The sequence below is a fragment of the Sinohyriopsis cumingii genome, unplaced genomic scaffold (assembly GCF_028554795.1).
Source record: "Sinohyriopsis cumingii isolate HCF-2022 unplaced genomic scaffold, ASM2855479v2 utg002437l, whole genome shotgun sequence".
Classification (NCBI taxonomy): Eukaryota; Metazoa; Mollusca; class Bivalvia; order Unionida; family Unionidae; genus Sinohyriopsis; species Sinohyriopsis cumingii.
The window spans coordinates 192,727-212,681 of record NW_028316211.1 but is presented as its reverse complement, the minus strand read 5'-3'; the positions used below and the strand labels follow the sequence as shown (position 1 = coordinate 212,681).

The following is a 19,955-nucleotide window of genomic DNA, read 5'->3' as shown; positions in this document are numbered from 1 at the left end:
TAATCATCTCTATAACATAATGAAATTGATTGCATTCAGATTTGGTAAAGTTTGATGTAGGAAGTAAGCTAAAGTGAAAGAAGTTGGGTTAGCTGAGGTAGTTAAAAGTAATTATCTCAAACGACCTTGACTTCAAGGGGATTTTGTCATTGATATATATATATATATATATATATATATATATATATATATATATATATATATATATATATATATATATATATATATATATATATATATATATATATTTTGTTACATGGTCATGCTCTTACAAAATGTAACAAGAAATAGTGAAGACAACAAGCTTTGTCAAATCTAACAAATATATTATTTCCCTTTAAAAACAAGGTAAAAATGAGAAGAAGAAATTACGGTTTTAGGAATCAAATCCAAAAATAATCAAAGAATTAAGTCCTTAGAATAACAAGTCCTAATGAAACTGAGTTCGAATCCCGATGAAATCCAAAATGGAAGGCGATGACGTGTGCTGTGGTCAGCGTCGTACTGACGTATCAACAGTTTTTTGTTGAATCACAAAAGCTAATATTCCAGTTTTTGAATTGTGTGTAAATTTCGATAAATGTCTTTGTCAAAGAATTAATTTAGAGCACTAGTATTTCCAGGTAAAATAATCATTTTCTAAAAAATAAGTTGAAGATAATTAAAATAATTAGCTCAAAACTGGTCACAACACAAAACACTTTAACATCTGAAGTGTTAAGGCAAGAATACCAATTAATTCTCATAACATCAGTAATAAATCTAACTACAACGCAAAACAGATGCCCGGATGTGGGTCAATCCTCTGGAGAAAACAGAGCTTGTAACAATTGCTAGATGTTATTTGTCACCTAGTCCAGGTATGGCCTCGAATCCGCTTTGAAAAACTTACTCTGAGAAAGAATAAGAAAAAATTTAAAAAAACGTTGTTTGCTAAAAGCTATTACTGGTTCTGAATCAAGGTCAGAAACTAGGTCATCATTAGATAAAATGTTTTTATAAAGTTGTTTACGTAAAAAATACAAGTAAAAATCAGTCAGAACTGAACTGAATTTCTGGACAATGTCAAATCCAGTAAATAAAGTTACATTACAATAGCATGTAGTGGAATAAAAAATCTGAACTAACAAACAAACAATTAAATTAAATCAAATAAAACTTACATCAAATATACATAACAATATACATAGCAGTTCAGTTTTATCTATCAGATAAAATAGGAAAGTTATCAAGTACATAACTGCTTGATTCATCGCAGACTATGGCGGACAGTACAAACTTCTCTGTTATTTAAAATCCACCAATCGAGCTGGACTCAGGAACGCGATATAAAATAGGTTTAGTTTCAGCTACTTCTTGGCACACTATGGCAAATGTGAAAACTAATGTTAATGACGATTTTACATTTCAATCGATCCAGCCAGCTGGTCCAGTTTGGACTTCTATTAAAATACCAAAATATAACGTTACAGATCTAAATAAAGCAATACAGTTATCGATGACAACTAAAGTTGAATCTGCATTAGACAATTTTGAGCTTATTCCAAACTATAACACACTGCGTGCCAGAATCACATTGAAAAACAATTTTCTTGTTGATTTTAGTACCGCTCATAGCATCGGGCCGTTGTTAGGTTTTGATAGAAAACAATACGCTTATAAATCGCAAAGTGCTTCAGTTTTATACACTGGCAAGTCACCAGTGGATGTAACAAAAATAAATTCGTGATAAGCATAATGACTATCCATTTTGTCCAGAATCAATGTTGATCGATTACAGTTTATTATTTGATGAACAGAGAAATTATTCGCAGGGTAAATCTGTTGTTCAAAACTTAGTTCCTAATCTGCTTGACAAACGTAAATACGTTTTGCGTTACAAAAATCTTAAGCAAGCAGTTTATCATGGACTTGTTCTAAGAAACGTTCATCATGTGTTAAATTTAATCAGTCACCGTGGATGAAGGGTTATATAAACTCAAACACAGCACGACGAGCAAATGCCAAAACAGAATTCGAAAAAAACCCCCAACTTTTTCAAGCTTATGAACAACAGCGTCTTTGGCAAGACTATGGAAAACATCAGCAAGCGAGTCAATATTGAGATCGTCAATAACGTGGAATGTCGTAATAAACTTGTAACATTTGATGATTTTGTCGATATGAAAATATTTAATGAAAACTTAGTAGCCAATCAACGAAGAAAGACAAATCTAAAGTTAAACAAGCCCGTTTATGTCAGTATGGCAGTGCTTGAAATTTCACAGTGACTAATGTACCAATTTCATTACGATTGTGTTATGGTTAAGTGGCCTGATGCAGAGTTGCTATTTACAGATACTGACTCGCTTATGTACAAGATGATATTTATCAAGAGTTTTATGATAATCCGAGACATGTTTGATCTATCTTTCAGATTATCTAAAAACAGCGGATTTCGCTGTTATGGTAATGAAAAAGTAATAGGAAAATTTAAGGATGAGACAATTTTGATTCCTATCGTTGAGTTCATCGGATTACGGAGTGAAATGTTCTGTCTAAAATTAACTCATAATAAAGTTAAAATACGAGCCAAAGGAGTCAAAATAAGTGTAGCCTGTAAGGTGATAGGATTCGATACTTATAATTTCTAGTTATTTTGAGATGATGGTAATCAAATTGTCATAAAACGAAAACTGATGTTATCATAAAATCTCGTCTGAAGAGTGTCGTTGATAAAATATACTGCTCTGATGGGATCAGTACATTTGGGGTAGGATACATAAAGTCTGATAATGTTGATTTTAGCAAGGTGGATTTTTTAGGTCGGTTCTTAAAGTAAATTTTATGTGAATATTAGTTATAGTAATTTTGTATGAAAATAAATATATAAAATAACCGCAGTAGTAGTGATGTGATAAGTGGGAGTTTCTAAGCCAAAACTAAATTTTATATGACGACGATGATGATTCAATAACATATCCTCGAGTAAGGTAATCGATAATGAAATCGACGCTGTTGCCTCAGCAAAGATGTTTTCGTATTATGTTTAGACTAACATGGGGGGGGGGGAGGGTCTGGTGGGGTAAGAATATGCTTTCGTCCGAATACAAGATAGGGTTTGGCAGAGAAAACCAACTAATTACTACTATGCTTGTGGTTTTTTTTAAGTACTAAAGTACCAGTAGCCGAAGTATGATGATGTACTATCAGTCTTCCAATTAATCGCAAGAATACAATCCAAGATACCCTTGTATGAATTGACTGTAATTCCAAATTAACGTTTCTGACCAAGAATATTATTAAAAGTACGTTGAATTTCCAGTGAATAAAAATTAGAATGAATAATGCACCCAAATCAAATACTGAACACAACAATATCATTGATTTTGCTTCAAGATGTTTTACAGCAAAGAATGAGTAATTTTTAGATAAACAAGATTATAAAGCCTTCCACTTGATCTAGGTCACAGGTAACATTTTCTGGAAATACAACGAATTAATGGAATGTTCCATCCTAGAACATTCCAATTTGTTTGCAAGATAAAATCTGTTACTAAAATTATAATAAGGATGTGGTGAAAATCATGTAGGCAAAGTATTTTTTAAGGGGAATACCAATCTACTTGACCCAAACCCAAATAAATATGTTTAAGTCTATTAATAATAATCTTTATATTTAACCCACACTCTTAAAAATATTAGTGTATTATTTGTTTACCAAAATAAAAGCTACTGGTCAGGTCGACAATGAACTTGATTTGGGACAATTTTGTGCAATTAAAGATAACATAATCATGGAACAATAACTAACAGTAGTTAAGGGGGGCACTTTACGGACAATGGGAATTAGCATTACAGACCCCCCTGGGTTAGATTACGGACAATGGAAATTTAACATGGCGAAAAATCGTGGGTCAGATTACGGACAAGGGGAATTAACATGGCGATAAATCGTGGGTCACTCTACGGACAAGGGGAATTTAACATGGCGATAAATCGTGGGTCACTCTACGGACAAGGGGAATTTAACATGGGGAATAGTTTGGGCTTGTTTAGGGACAAGGGGAATTTAACATGGGATTTTTTTTTTTTTAAAAAAATTTTTTAAAAAAAGGGTAGGCAATGGAAAGGCTATCTCTTTTCAAGAAATATGGCTGGCCCTGAAAAGGGCCTTTGGGTTTTTCTTCTTCTTCTTCTTTTATCTTCTTAACTTTTTCCAACATCTTCTTAATTTGTCCATCATTCCTTTCTTCTTTTTCTTTTCTGTTTCCGGCAACCAGTCCGGGTGGCCCATGGCCCTGAACTTCTCTTGGATTTTCATCCAGTTTGTGTTCAGTTTTTCGAATTCATCCTTTTTTCTTCTATTTTCTTCGTCTTTTCTTTCATTGGACCACTTTTCTTTGATCTTCTTGACCTCTTTGGTCAGCACATTCCTCATTAGTTCTTCAGCTTTCTTAAGTTTTTCTAACCCCCACTTTGCGAAACACCAATCTGTCCATTCTACAACGTCTTCTAAAAAGCACCTTGCACTTGTCACATGATCTATTGCTTCTTTTAACTTACCCACTTTCACATACGGTGGGTTAATGAAACCTCTGATTCTCTTCTCCTCATCCTCTATCATTTCTTTCACGATGTTTACGGCTAAGTGCAGGCTGTTTACTTGTCTTGACACCAAGTCTTTTGTCACTTCATACCTCCATTCCTGTTCAACCCTTTCTGCTACACTCAATCCATCTACCATCCAATACCAACTTCCCATAAGATCGTTATATAAAGCTGAAGCTGCTGGCATCTTCTTGTTTGCTTATTCCGTAGAATGAGCTCCAATGGCCAACACTGTTAGTTTTATACTGAAAGTGCGGACGTGATGGAAAACATCCCCTCTAAAAAAAATAAAATTGATCTTACCTAGATCATGACCCAACAACGCGCGGACGTGAAGGAAAACATCCCCCTACTTTTTCATTTCATATAATATAACCCCAACTATTCTCTTCACATACTCTAAGAAACCCATAATCTACTTTATCACTTACAAACACAAACACACAATCACACTAACACTTACCCTCACATTTTTTAAAGAAAGAGTTAGTGTTTATATTCACACTACTCTACCTACACACATTGGCAAATCGATCGTTATTTCTTTTCTAGAGTATTGGGTAGCCCTGAAAAGGGCTGTTTTGTTTGGAACTTCATGGGCACCTGGTTAATGGTGGCACCTTCCGGGCCTGGCGCCACATACACATCTTATCCCCCAGTTACTTTTTACCTTTTGGGGGGAGAGAGCAGACGCAGGATATGTCGCTTCAGAATCCCAATTTTCGCTCTCTGGGATTTTGAAATTTCTTCTCTCCTTTTCCTCCTCCTCTTCTTTGTTTCTTCTTTCCTCTTTATATCTTCTTTCTTCTTCTTCTTTATATCTTCTCTCCTCCTCTTCTTTGTTTCTTCTTTCCTCCTCTCTTATCCTTCCCTCCTCGACAATGGCTTCCGCGGCCAGTTCATTTAATATGCGCCTGGCATATTCCAGATGCACATGAAGCTCCAACAGTTTCTCGAGTCTCGTGTTCATTTTTTGGTGTTGATCAATCAACAAGGGTAGCTGGACTGCCGAACGAGTTTCAATTTATACTGAAAGCGCGGACGTGAAGGAAAACATCCCCTAAAAACATAAAATTCATCTTACCTAGATCATGACCAAAAAAACAACAACGCGCGGACCTAAAAGAAACACTCACTCACTTTTTTATGCTACCCATCACAATTATAAAATTTTTTATAAATCACTTCAATAGACTATCCACATAAGCAAAACAATCCAATCTAACTCCAAATATACACCTCAAAAACCCAAAAAACATTATTTTAATCTACTATCCTCACCAACTTACGTTAGCTCTTACAAACACAAACACACCAACACATACCCTCACATTTTTTATAAAAGAGTTAGTGTTTATTTTCACACTACTCTACCTACTCACATTGGCAAATTAATAGTTATTTCTTTTCTAGAGTATTGGGTAGCCCTGAAAAGGGCTGTTTTTTTGTTTTGCTATGGCATTCTTTTTTTAGTTTCTAAGAATGCGATGTCCTCTGAGGATAGACTTTCTGGCGATAGGTCTGCTTCTTCGGAAAGAGAAGAAGAACTCTTTGGTGTCGATACGACAATCGACAAAGCCTCTGTCAGGTTCAGGTTGCTGCTGCTGCTGCTGCTGTTGTTGCTGTTGTTGCTGCTGTTGCTGCTGTCTCTGAAGTCTGTACTTCTCTGTCCATTCTTCTTTTTCCCTGTTCACTTCTTCTCTGAAGAGCTCTTCTATCAGGTCTTCAGTGATTTTTAACATTCTCACATTCTCTATTTCTTCTGGCTTCGGTATCAGACTGTGTCTGACCCTATGCAAATTCACGTAGGCTTCGTTGAGCTTAGCTAGTTTGGAGCACATCTTCTTAGGAGGATGAGTCGACAATGGATGGTTAGACTGGAAATAACCCGGTTCTTAAAGTTAAAGCGCGGACGTGAAGGAAAACATCCCCCACACGGTTTTTCGAGCCGCAACGTTCAGTGAGTGTCATGAGAGGGATAGTAAGAAATGAAAGAGCATCAATCCAACATTCTTCTAGGTAAACAAACCACAAAAGCATTTTTTCAAAACACAACATTTTTTATTCAAAAATCACTTAACATTAAACAACAACTCTAACATTTTTAACAATAATCCAATACTATAACATCAAACATTTTTTCTAATCACAAAAATTTTTTTCTCAGTGCACAACCTACTTTAAACAGGGCTGACAACGTTGTGAATGAAATTGTGATTTCCACTGTTGGAAATCATTAGGCCATTGATGGACACTACGTTTCCTAGCTTGAGACAAAAGATAAGCATAATGGTCACCAAACCATTGATCTACTTTCACATCGTTTCTAGCAGAAGAACGAGGATCAAAATGAGTCACTAAATGTTCTAAGGAATAGCCCAGGCTGCGATGATGTAGAAAATACACACAATACTGTCCACATACCAAGGAATCTGTGCCTTGTAATTTCACATTATTGAAACGGGTGATCTGAGCATTTCTTCTCATAAAGTCGATGATATCGTCTTCCAAAGGGGGCAATCCGTACGAATCGAAATAGTCCACACATCCTTCTTGAGGAAAGTAAACGGCTACCCAGTGGGTTCCTGGGAGATGACTGTCGTCCGTGTTGATCACGTAAGCTTGATGGTCTTTAGGTTTGCGATGAGGGAGTTCATCTTTAGCACAGACGACAGGATTCCAAGAAGCCGTATACGAACTGTGGTTCAAAAGGTAATAAAGTTCCCAGGTATCCATTTGTTTTGTTTTCTTCTTCACAGGTAATAATACGTCGTCAATTCGATCCTGACTTTTTGCTTGAAAATGTCTGACGAATAAACGGTTATTCGTTCTGTTTCCTCACTCTGATTCAGGAGAGCTTCGATACGATGGATCTCTTGAGTGGTTAATGGTGGACAAGAATGTTCACGCAAGTCTTTATACCACTGGTGCAACACGTCTTTGTTCGAGATGAGACTCCAAGCTTCGTCCAGATACTCGTCCAATTTTTCTTCTTGACTTAACATTAGGCATTTATCGTGTTGAATTTGACTGGGATGATCGTTTTGACATCCATAGCAATTTTTCTTGATCAATTCTGTTATTTTGTCGACCAAGTGTTTGGCAAAACAGGAGACTAAATGGGCTTCTTGTTCTGGCCATCTCGATTTCATTACGATCACTTCTTCTTCCACAGTCTCCTCACATTTCATCTCCAAAGTTTCTCCACTAGGTAAAGAGGGATAACAGTCTTCCATGATTTCTAGTAATCTAGAATGACTTCTCTCAAACTGTTGATTTCTATGGTATTATCGAATTCTGCATACAGGATGACGTTCACTGTCTCGTCCAGTGACTTTGCAAACTGAAGTTCCACACGAATCTGGCCAGATTTTATAGGGTGGAAATGTCCCTCGTCGCTGCCTTGGTCTGGAGTGAAATCGAAAGCCCACAATGCATAGCCTCCGTCATAATCGTCGTACGTAATGCCGTGACTGGTGTTGGTTCCTAACTGTCCAGTGGCTTCGTACAGGGACAAGTACGATCTCAAGTAATTCTTCTGGGTAAAGTCAGGTTCAAAGGGTCGGGTACACAAGGTCTTGCCATCGCGACTGACTTCGATCTTGGACACGCCAAAGTGATGAAAGTTGAAAGGATTTTTAGCGAAGGCTCCGTTGAAGGCTTCATTCGAGACCATACCAAGGATCAAACGTTTGGGTAACTGTCCTTGAAACAGATGATCTTCGATTATGGATTGATTGTTACGGGGAATGGTGAACGTTTTCACTTCCACGCGTCGGATGGGATACTTGGCGGTTGTTCTGCTCAACGTTTGACTGATGTCGTTACCTACTTTGGGTAACACTTCTACGCGTCGTACGTAGAGTTTGGCTTCTAGGATTTTGCTTTTGGGATTGCCACCAGTAGTAGCATCAACATCAGTCAACAAATGGAAAGCGGCACTGCTTCGATTCAGTCTCAGGCGGACATTCACTCCGTTTAGCAAATATTTCTCTTGCAACCACATGTCCAAATGCAAACGATCCATCAGTTCTAAACTTTTGTCGGCTCCCGTGATTCTCTTTCTTCGTTCTACAAATCCCTCATTGGCGGTTGTTTTTAATTTGGGGTCAGGGTCAAGACCTGTTTGATCAAATTCGCCCGCTTCGTCAGGTTGCCACAGCACACAGGCATCGAGATGAGTATCCTTGGCATCTATTCCGTACGTCAAGAGATTTTCCAGGTAGGCACGGTAAGGGTAAGTATCCATGCTGCTGCTAACCAGTTTGTTGTTCAAGTACAAGTCCACTGAGCTGAACAAGGAATGCATGAAATTGTTGACGGGAGCCACTTTCTCGTCACCGTCTATACCACCTCCATTCTTATCTAGAACTTTGACTTTCAAGTACAAGTAACTGCTATTCAGATCGATGTAATCTTCGGGTTGTCCTTTGATTTCAAACTCGATGGGAGCGGAATCGATCAGTGAGGAGACGGGGTAAAATTCCACCCATTGGGATTCTTGCATGGTCATCATGGTGGGGGGCATGGCAAACAGATCCAGTTCCGTCTTGGAACAGGCGCAAGACTCTCGGTGCATCATTTTTTGTTGCTGTGTCTCAATAATCGAAAACGTCTAAGTCTCGAACGGTTCTTCTTTTCTTGGCCTTTCTCGCTTGAAGTCTGGTGAAAGGGTGGTTTCTTCGTCGTCGTCTCTTTCTGCCTTGTCCTTGTTGAATGGCTGACTCGGTAGCGTGCAGGGCATTTATAGGTGTTTCTCGTCGGCCTAAAATGTCTTTGCCCGTTTGCAGCAAGACATTTTTGCCTGCCCTCATGAAGGCTTCTTTAGGGTTTTGTTTGTCGATGATGACATTTTGGAGAAATTCTTTGCCTTGCGTCAGTGCCGCATCTTTCAAGGCGTGCAATCCGCGTGTCACCATCGGTTTCAACACCGGGGCCACCGAACGAAAGGCCGATTTTAACATATCTCCTAAACCGTGTCCTCGTTGTCGAGCCACCCCTCGGTACACTGGATACATGACTTACTTACGAGTCGTGAGAGAACCGTTTTCGAAAATGGAGTTTCACCGTGACTTTTCCTTTGGTGAATGGAATATTTTGTCCCAAATCTCCTTTTATAGCAATGTTGACCGTGTCCAAATACGACTTGCTGACAGGCAAATAGTGAGGATGGACAAATTCGCGGTGGACGTGGTAAGTGTTTCCACCTTCCTGGTCATTGGTCGTGGTACTATCCACTTTGAAAGGAATGACACGCAGTAATGGCACGGAGGTGTGTCCCACCACGTTATACTCCACCACATCGGAGTACACGAACATCAAATTCAGTCCTTGGTTCAGTTCTACAGGGAATCGAAAGAACTTGTAAAATTCCGTATTGCTGTTGATCTTCGGTTTAAAATTTGGAGCCATGTTTGTGTCTCCACCTAAAATATCAAACAAGTCACGATTAAAACTGATGGACAACGTTTGGGTGTCCTGAAATTTCATCAGTAAGCGACGAGCCACTTTATGGTACTCCAGGGTGACACTTTTTTTGATTCTGTTCAGGGCTTTGCCAAAGACTAACTCGAACCTCTCCGCAATGGTGTCCACCAAATGTTGGCCACTAAAATAAAACCCTGCCGGAATTTTCAAGGTGTAGATTTTGAAGTTTGAATTGATGGTGGATGTTGTTGTGATCCCTGAAAACCCGCTGATTTCATTCATGGTGTCTTGTAATTGTTGGTTTAGGATTTCGACCTCAAAAGTGTTTTGCGTTTCAGTGATGTTTCTGATTTGTGTAGGGTGAATCATTTCTACCAAAGCCACTTCCCAATGGGCTTCGTGATCTAAGGGGATGGCTTGAGGTAATTTGGCCGTGTAACAGCACAACGTGTTGTGGGGAAACACCTCCATGGAACTGTCACTGGGTAAGGTTAAGTAAAATTGGTTTTCGTGACTCATAATTCCAGAGTTCTGTGGCTGTCCGAGGGGATATTACTGGATGTCAGAGGCGTGTCTCCGCCCAAAATGGGGTTCTGGTTGTGGTTGTTGGAGTGGTGACTGACACTGGCACTGGACACAACGTTTCCGTTCGAGGAGAATTTCAGGGAGGGATTGGGAAGCAGGTAACCGATGCAACTGCTCAATAAAATGGTCCACAATTGTTTGTCTCCTTGTTGCAAACTCAAATTGGCAATGGCTGCCCCGATGACACAATACACCACGAAGATTTGGCAGAAAAAGACGATTTGCGTTTTAGGCACACGTTCTCCACACCACACCCACAAGGGTTGTTTTTGTAAATCTTGCACAGAAGAACTAGGGGAAGAAGGAGTGGTCGACGTAGCTGCGTCTGCTGTGTGAAAGGGCATGATGGTCACTTCTTCTTTTTATAGTCGATGACTTGCGAAGCGTCGATCCAAGAATCGAAACTGGGTGGATATCCTTTCCAACGTACTTTGACTTCTTTGACACGTCGTTTGCCCACTTTACGGGTTCTGCGCTCGAGAATGCTTTCGATGTCGTACACGTCGTCTTCTTTTTTGGTGACACGTTGTAACTCGGGCAAATAAAACGTTCCTTTGAGTACTTCTCCGTTCATGTCTTCCAATTTATAGACGGCAGGATGACGGCCATGCACTCGTCCAGTGACGCGAAACAATTCGGTCGTCCAGTTAGGTAAGTAACCTTTGTCGAAAGTGCGTTTGGTTTTGCCAATGCGCACCCAATCTCCTACGACCAACTCTCCACTTTTCTTGGGGACAGCCCTCGTCGGGGACGTACCGAACAGGCGCTCAAACACCAGCACTTCGTTGTCGGGAGTCACGTCTTGCGGGGCACGTCCGATGCTTCGATGGTAAGATTGGTTGTACGCTTGCACTAGGTGCGGTAAGATGTCGATGTACTTCAGAGTGTGGTGATGCGTAAAATATTTCCACATGCGTTCTTTCAAAGTGCGTTGAAAACGTTCCACGATGCTGGCTTTGGTTTCGGGATTCTCGGTGGTAAAAAAATGAATGTCACGTTTCTTTAATTCTTTTTGGAAAGCTTGGTTCAGAAATTCGGTGCCTTTGTCCGTTTGCCATCGAAGAGGGCGACGACCGCTTTGTTTCAACACCCGTTGCAGGGCTCGCACTAACTCGCTGCTCGATTTGGAAGTCAAGGGCACGACCCAGGCAAATTTGGAAAAGACGTCGATGACACAAAACAAATATTTGTAGCCACGATTGTGGCTGGCCAAATGAGAGACATCGGCTAAATCGGCTTGCCATTGATGATCGATGCCTTCCACTCGGGTGCGACTTCTGGCAAACTTGCGTCGAATGGGTTTGTGTAAAGTGTAGGTAGCTTGTTCTTGTAACCATCCTTGCACTTGAGGTAAACGGAGACTTTTCAGTCGCGTTTTGGCAGCACGATACAATTTTTGAACTCCTGCGTAACCTGCAGGATGCGAGGGATCGTAGTAAATGCTGGCTAAGAGTTTTTCCATTTTTTGTGTTAATAAGTCACCCACTCTTCGGTGATGCTACTTTGGGTGGGTCGAAAGGGTGGTTTGGAAACAGATTTACGTGTCCGATGGGCTACGGGAGTAGAAGTCGAAGGTAGTGGTGGAGGTGGCAATGGAATGGGTTTGGTTTTCTTTTCTTTTTTCACTTCTGGTTTCCCTTCTTTCTTTTTCACTTCTGTCGAAGGAGGTGTGGACATCATCTTTTTAACCCAAGCTTTCATTTCTTCTCGTTGGGGTGTGGGGGACGGGGTCAACAAGGATGCTGCAATCTTACTCGAAATGGGAGCTGCTGACGGTGTTTGAAACACTTCGTGCATCTCTTCTTCCTCAGGTCTTTGTGGGGTAGCATCTCTGGTGACCCTTGGGGATGGTATTGGTGGTGGTAATGATGATGATGATGGTGCTGGACTTTTCATCAAGGTCTTAAAATCTTTCAGAGTGGGTAAAGCTGTTTCGTCTAAAGCTTTCTGGTGAAAGAGTTGCAGTCGTTGCAAGAGTTGACCGTACTTTTGCGATTTTTCTGTTTCGGACAAATCTTGGCGATCCATCAAGGACTGCAATTCGTGTTGTAACTGGGACATCTCGCTCAAATTGGGATTGGGAGGTAAATGCGGGGTGCGTTGTTCTTGCCACCGATGGTATTCCATCCATCGTTTGTAAGGCACTAAAGGTAGTTTTCGTCCTTCCATGGGGTTGTCAGCGGTCGATTCTGAGATCTTGGGACTTTCGAAGGCCTTTTTATCTTGCTCCCATCAGTCCTCCCAACATGGTTCCCAAGACTCCTTTCAGTATGGGGCCTAACAAGAGAGGTAAAATGCCTCCACGTTGGACCAACATCTTCTTTTTTTGACGAATGGGAATTTTCTTTTGAACCATTTGGCGAAGAACGTGACGATGTTTGCCTAAGCATTGTTTCTGGTGTTTGGACAAAGGGATCGTGCCTTTCAAAACGTTCAAACAACATTCGCACACGGTATCGATGACCTCTTTGGAGGCCGTTTGAATGAGTTTTTTTCGTAGCGGTGGAGAAGTTTTGGACAGGACAGATAACATGTCCCCATGTTTGGCTAAACGTGGTGGCAGTCCTTTCCTTTTCATTCCTTGGGGTTTTCTGGAGGGTGACATCTTTGAGTCTTCAGGAGCACCAAAAAACACTGATATCCTACTCGGTCACAGGCCTTTTTTATACTGGAACGCGTCGCCATTGATTGTCTTTACGTCGTATCAGTTTGAGGACAGGCATGACACGTCGTGCAGGGGTACGTAACGGACTAAATCGAGCCAGTTCTTGCTTGGACAAATCCAGTAAACTTTGTAACATGCCCGATCTTTCATGGACTTTGATTTTGGGAGAAGGTACTTTGTGAGCAGCAGCCACTGCCGCTAAATTGGAAGGTCCTGCCACTGGGGAAGTTCTTTTGGGGGTCATCAACGGAGAAGTTCTTGGTGTAATCAACGTCTCCAAGTACTCTTCAGTTCCTGGTGACATCAACGGAGAAGTGGACAAACGTGAGGCTGTCGGAGACGCTGTGGCAGGTCGTGGTTTGCGAGTGTAAGGCTGCGTCCTGGCCGCAGTGCCTCTCTTGCGACTAGTTTTCTTCTGTGGACTTTTCTTTTTCTGAGGACTTTTTCTCTGTTTCTTTTTCTGGGGGCTTCTTTTCTTTTTCCGGGGTGGTGTCTGGTAAGAGGAGGGTCCCGCCACTGGAGAAGTTCTTCTCTTTGGGGACTTGGTCTTTTTCTTCTTGGGGCTTCGTTGGACTTTTGTCTTAGGGATAACTTTGGGGGCATTAGGATCCCATCTTAAGAGTGAGCGAATGATGACCCCTCCTAGAGTACCGCTCCCTCCAGGTTTCAAAATGATTTGTTTTTTGGTTTGAGTGTCGATGCGGGGATCGGCCAGTTGGACCAAAGCGACTTTGTTTCGATCGAAAAAGCGTTGGGTTTGATGAGGAATCTGAATGATTCCTTGGAGTAATTGACGTGCCGTCACCGTGAACCATCGTAAGACTTCTTTGAGACTAGCTTCTAAGACACGGGCTCGTGTTTGTGGATCTTTTTCTCGACTGATGCCATACAAGGCACGAATCAATTTGACGGGAAGATGCGACTGAAGGGACGTCATGTTCACACTGTGTGAGACAGACGAAAAAGGGTCTGAGGTTTTTATAGATTTTTTCATGGGGAGTGAAATGAAGTCGAGGACGGAGACGTGTACAGGACAGGCCCTCCGTCTTGGCACCAGTGGTGAAACAAGTGGGTACGAAATCGCAAATCCTCGGGGGTCGTAGGTTTCAAATCGACGAGTAAATAGGCGTGTGGCGTTTGAGTGGCATCGTCGTACGCCTGAGTCAGCCAAGGCGTTCCTAACTGTTTGGCTAAGACTTGCACTTGCGATTTATCTCGAGGGCTTTTAAACAAGACCACGTAATGCGCATTGAGACTGATGGTGCGATGGGCTTTACTTTGTTGAAACAAATTTTGGGTGATGTAAATGACACTGGCATTACGGTGATGCCCTTTGCGCGTGAACCACAATTTAATTTCTTCTTCGTCTTCTCCTAACATGTCGTCGAAAATGACCAAATGGGTTTGACGGGAGTCAGAGACGATGCCGTCGTCTTCTTTAGGAATGCCTTCCACAAACACGATGGAATCGCCTTGACTTTCTCGCAAGAGGCTGTACGCCGATTGCCACTCTTTGTAACACCACACGATCCGTTGAGGGGGCCGATCGATCAAATCATGTTTATGTTCGATCAAACGTTTGACGAATTCGGTTTTGCCTGAACCGCTAGGTCCAGCAATGAGCATGTTAAAGGGATGGCGAAGATACAAAGCCTCCCAACTGGCACGATCTAAGTGTTCGTCGATGACTTTGACAGTAGAGGAAGAGGGAGCAGAGACAGCAGAGGTAGCCATGGTGTGAGAAATGTCACTTGTGACACGAAAAACAAACAAGACAAGAGTTTATATACTTTTTTCAGAACACGTTTATTGAATGTTTCAAATATGAACACGAAAGACAAAAATACATACAACCCAAATAGTGATGTACAGGAATATAAAACACAGCAAAGCGATCAAAGTGGAATATAAACAAGTGTCTGTACAACATGTTTTGGGTAACCAAGATGTCCTAGGGACAGTGTGTAATGTTCTTACAGTCTCTACATGAGGTATTGTCACACAAGTGTCCTCCCGGAATGACCTTTCAGGAATGTCCATGACAGTCCTGTCCTGAAGCGAGTGGTTGTTCTCGGTGACGGGTTCTTCTGGCACCGTCACTAACACAGGTTGAAAAGTAACTTTTTTCCTTGAACAACTCTTGTGCATACTGGGCCACTTCTTGGGTCCAAGCCTCAAAACCCCCCTTTTTCCAGTCACGAACATCTGTCCAATGAGGGTGTAAGTCACAAGCTACACACACATCGTCATACACGTCTTGGGTAGCTAAAAGTTGACGAATCTTTTTTTCCTGTTGAGGTCGAGAAGTATCCAGATGAAACCGCAAGGCTTTGAGCAAAAGGAGTTTTTCGTGACCATTTAAGGCCATGGAGGTGGTAAGTACTGATCGTAAAGAGTCCACAAAGAATCGGCTGGTAAACGAAATCCCAGAAAACAAGTCACTAAGACACACACCACTTGTCGTCCCAAATTGAATGGATACAGTTCTTGTAATAATCGATGGTAATGATCCACGGTTTGAATATGGTCATTGAGTTCCTTCCACGGAATCTGTTGGATGACATGTGACATAAGTCGTGGCATGGCAGCCTGTTTTTATAGTCTCTTTGTTTCGGAAACAATACACGTACTTTCTAGCCAGAGATCTTCGTTCTCCAGTAGGGAATCTAAATCTTGCATACTGTAACCGAAACTTCAGAGTTCGTTTAGAAGTTTCCTCTTCCTCTAAGTAGATTCCACGTAAAATATGTTGATAATCCTTTAACTTGTCTTCCTCAATGTATTGCTGTAGGTGAATCTCGAAGTAACCAAAATAATGAACATTTCGATCATTCACTAACTCAAAGTGTTGAACAAGGTCTGACCACTGAAACAATTTCTGACGAATCAGTTCTCTTATACCATTCAGGTACCAGTGGTTAAAGATCTGGTGACGTAACGGATGCAATTGTTCTTTACGTTTCACTTGTATTTTCACCAGCTCTCGGTAAATGCGTTCTCTCAACTCCACAGGCAAAGCACGAATGTTCTCTAGCAAAGTATCCATGAATAGGTCATACTAAATCCTCTTTGGTCTGACACAAGAAATGTACTCTTTGCACAAACATGGTTTCACTTCAGTGTCGAATTTAAATCGTTGAGTCACTAATCTACACATTACAATTCGTTCAGAAGTTTCCTCTTTCACTAAGTTGACATTGTGTTCAAGATGTTGGTAATTCGTTAACTCTTCCTCTGGAATTCGATGCAGTACGTTTACAATGATGTAGGTAGAATCGTCCATACCAAACCAATCCTTTTTAAAACTAGAGGATCGTTGATCAATGTCTGTCCGATGGAACACTTTCAATTGAATCAATCCCTGTATAGCCTTCAGGTACCAGTGGTTCAAACACCGGTGACGTAACGGATGCAATTGTTCTTTACGTTTCACTTGTATTTTGACCAGCTCTCGGTAAATGCGTTCTCTCAACTCCACAGGCAAAGCACGAATGTTCTCTTGTAAAGTATCCATGAACAGATTATTATTATGGTAAGAAGTTACTTCAATGTCTCGGTCCCACTAAGGGTAAGTAATGACAATTCGGTGACCATCGAGCATGTTCTACGTAGGCCGAATCTTGCGGTTCCCAGTGGTGAAGTGTCACATCGCAACTGAAGCACCTGACTTTATCTCCTTCGCCCAAGTAGAAAAATCCGGCTCTGGCTAATTCTTCGGGGGTCGGTCCTCCCAGATACTTTGGCCATTTTCCTTTGAACGATTGAAGACGATTTTCAAAGTCGCAGTCTTCCGACAAACGCACAGGAAACGAATATTCGTTTTTCACAGGTTCGTTTCGATGAGGGTTGAGTGACATGGGTAGGAGTTTGCTCAAGGCTGGATGACATCCGTAGGGGGGTAGACGTGAAGGTGAACATTCCCCTTTAAACCCGGTAAAATGTCTAAGAGGACGAGCGGCATCACTTTCGCATCCCTCAGGTTTGACACGCACAGCATCACTTTCCATGACAGGGGCAGTGAGAACAAAGTTCCCATGATGCTTTACGGCATCGCTCAGGTCACAACGTACAGCATCGTATCCATCGCAAGGCTCACAATCGCACTCGTCTGCAAACTCCGTTACGCAATTACAATGGTAACCACATGGACAATCGCAGTTTCCTTCTGGACATTTTCCGTCGCAATGCCTGGGTCTTATCCATCCAGTATTAGTCACACTAGAGGAAGATACAACTTTTTTACAATCCCCAAACTGGAACGATGTCTCTTTCAAAGTATTCATCTTGTTCGCTCGGTCTTGGTAGTCCCAATGAACTATCGATCTTGCCTAGGGTTCCTTTTTATATACAGACCAATACCGACGTGACCGTACGGTAAGGTGAAATGATTGGGAAGTCGCACTCGCTTCTGGTACACGATTTGATAAACTTTTTCCAAAGGTCGACTGACGATGTGGTGAGTGGGTAAACGTACAATCTTGTTCGGTTGGTAAGTGGTCACTTTAAAGTTTCCATCCTCTCCAGATTGCAAGGCTTCTTTCAATACCCCAAAGTTGACCACTCGACTGGTACGATGATTCAGAGTCAGTCCTTTCACTTTGCACGTCGTGTGCACTTCTCCTTGTTTGTCCCGGTATTCGTAGCCGTAATTTTTGGGACCGCCACTGACGAAACTTAGAATCTTGTCGTCGGGATGCTCGTCTGTCCAGGCTCCTAAACGGTCTCCTTCGATGTCAGGGTGATGTTGAATCGGGTGATGGATGTAAATGCAACTGTACAGGACGCGTTCTTCTAACAGTTCTAAAGCTTCGTACAATTTTAAGCGAGCATGGGCTGTCACGTAAGCCGCAATGATGACATTTCCAAAGGGGTCGTCTTGTACAAAGTCCAGATCTTCTTCGTAATTGACTAAGATCAAATCCTCGCGAACGACGTCCACGTGTTTCATGAATTTGGTTTTGTCGTGAATCATCTGAAAGTAGCGGGAAGGTTCTGTCAAATATTCCGTCTTGGGTAAACACGGTCGTTGTGCCATTTTACCCCACAAGCAATTTAACATCACTTTGGCAAACGATCGCCTGCCTTCGTTTTTCTCGATGTGGTCTAAAGTGATGCCTTCTTGTTCGTAATATTTCTCTTTGAATTTTATTTGGTCTTCGGGAGTGTGACACCAGGAAGGATAGCCGCTGGCTTCTTGCTTCAGTTTCAAAAAGGCATCCACGTAGTCGGCGAAAATGCCTTTCTGAGTAGGGTCACCCTTGTGGTAATGTTGTGTCTTGGGAAAGTGGCAAATTTCGTACACTTCTAACAGTTGGTATCCCATGTCCAGAGCTTTGAACAATTCTACGCTGACCCAGGTTCCCGTCAAGGCCCGTTCTTCCTGGCTGTGCTGACAAGGTTGGTCTTGGTTGCACGTTTCGGCACAAGTACGGCACAAGGGAAACATCAGTTTGCCTTGACAATGGTGAGGTAAGACGGGATGGTATAGGTTCGTGGGAGGCAAAACTTTGCACTTGATCAAGCCTTCGTATTGTCGAATGTTTTTCAGGTCGATGTGTTCCGTCAGCAATTGCGGGTGCCCTACAGGAAAGCGACAATATTTGCACACGTAGGGATACAGCGAACACACGTCCAAGTATTTGATTTCTTCTCCTTTCTCTTCGTCGGCTTGGTACAGCAAACAGGTGGCATTGGTCCTTCCTCCGTACAAACTATCCCTCGCGTTCAGCGGGTCCATGAACTGGTAACTTTCCACGAGGCGTTTAAACTCGGGATCGGTTTTCAAACGGTGATCGTATTCGTGTTCCCACATTTCCACCACTTGGTATCCTTGCTGTTCTAACTTTAGGCGCCGCTGACAAGTGTCCTGGTACAAGTCTTCCATGGTTCGTTGCAAAAACTGATTTTTAGTGCCACGGTCAGGGTAACAGACGGGACATCCGTGAAATAAGCAACCGTTAAACTCGTACACGATCTTGGGGTTTTCTAAGTCCCAGCCATCGACCGAATACGTTCCGATGGTCTTTTCGCCCCCTCCGTTGCGAGCATGCTGAATCCACTTGTCTTCCTTGTCACACAAGTAATGTAACCAGCGTAAGGCTTTGACCGAGTATTGACGTTTGACAAAGTGGGTCGTTTGAGGGCTGATGACAGCCACGGTGTTTTCAGGCATGAATCGTTGGCGGTACACTAAGGAACACGCTTTGGCAATGGTGCAAGCTTCTTTCAAAGGATCGACCCCTCCGTGTTCCATGAACAGTTCTCGAAATTTTCCACAGCAACGCCGTAAAATGTCCACGTCGGAACGACAATACTTTAGCATTTCTTCCTGAAAGTCGAAAGGGTCTGAGGCGTGAGCCTGGTACCAAGCGTAGAAAGCTTCTCGTTGTTCGGTACGCATGTTGTCGGGGTCGTAATAGTGAGCCTCAGGTAAATGGGGTAGAACGGCGTGTTGATTGGCTTCCGTATTGAAAAAGTGTGGAAAGTACCCTTTAGCCATTTCTGTCATTCCAAACGTTTTAGGCATTCGACTCAAAGGCATGGCCAAGTAACTCATCGAATCTTTAAACTGTACTTGTCCCACTTGCATGAAAATGATTTTGGCTCCGTTCAAAGTCACTTTAGGACGCTCGGTGCCTTGTTCCGTATAGTACCTCAAAAGAAACTGTCCATCGTATCCGGAGAAATT

General features: G+C 41.9%; 1 protein-coding gene across 5 annotated transcripts in view; it reads left to right on the top strand.

Moving 5' to 3' along the window:
• LOC149770735 (uncharacterized) overlaps window positions 1-19,955 on the top strand; it is a 38,041-nt gene that overhangs the window by 667 nt on the left and 17,419 nt on the right. The gene's annotated exons all lie outside the window — the stretch shown is intronic.